Below are 839 nucleotides of genomic sequence, written 5' to 3'. Positions count from 1 at the left end.
GGGGAAACTACCACGTCGGGTCTACACGGGTGGATGTAGCTGTGGGTTTGGCCCGGATGTTGCTCCCCGGTGTCCCTCTGGGCCGACCCGACACAACCGGGTGGAGAGGTCTAGTGGTCAAAGCCCGTCCGTGCACAGTCAAAGGGCTAGATCCCGTGGTCAAACGCTACAGGGTTAGCCGGGACGGGGGCCCTGGGGGGTAGCAATGCCACCGAAGCGTCATACCAGGCCCTCATACATGCGGGGTGGTGTTGTGGCATGTCCGAAGAGGCGGCACACATCTCCGAGGTGTGGCCCCCGTCACGGACGGCGCCGCCGCCGGCACCTGGAGGGGCGAAACGATGCCTCGGTCCCTCATTTCATATGTAAACGAAACTTTTCAATGCGTATGAAAATAATATACACCAAAAATATATTTGAAGACAGTTAATAATATTTTAAAAAAAATATTAAACATGTATAAAAGTTGTTGCAAAAAAAAAATATGCCACGTGGCGCCTTCACCTCCCCTCTGTGTGGTTCCAGGAGAGGAGAGGGCCGAGCAGCATTAAGAAAACATTAAAATGCATATGATATAATAATAGATAAAAAAATATAAAAAATATAACTTATGACTATAAAAACATCAAAAATTTATATGAAATAAAAAACAGAAAGAAGAAAAAATATAAGCTATTAAAAACATTAAAAAATAAAAAAAATAACTATGCCTACGGCTAAGCCGTCGGCATAGGTGCCACGTGGCATCGCTACCTATGCCGACGGCTTAGCCGTCGGCATAGCTCACCCTTATCCTCAGCCGGTCGACCGTCAACCACTCATTCGCCCAGATAGCGCTG

This window comes from Triticum aestivum, chromosome 7B (genome assembly GCF_018294505.1).
Source record: "Triticum aestivum cultivar Chinese Spring chromosome 7B, IWGSC CS RefSeq v2.1, whole genome shotgun sequence".
Taxonomy (NCBI): Eukaryota; Viridiplantae; Streptophyta; class Magnoliopsida; order Poales; family Poaceae; genus Triticum; species Triticum aestivum.
This window is presented reverse-complemented; position numbering follows the sequence as displayed.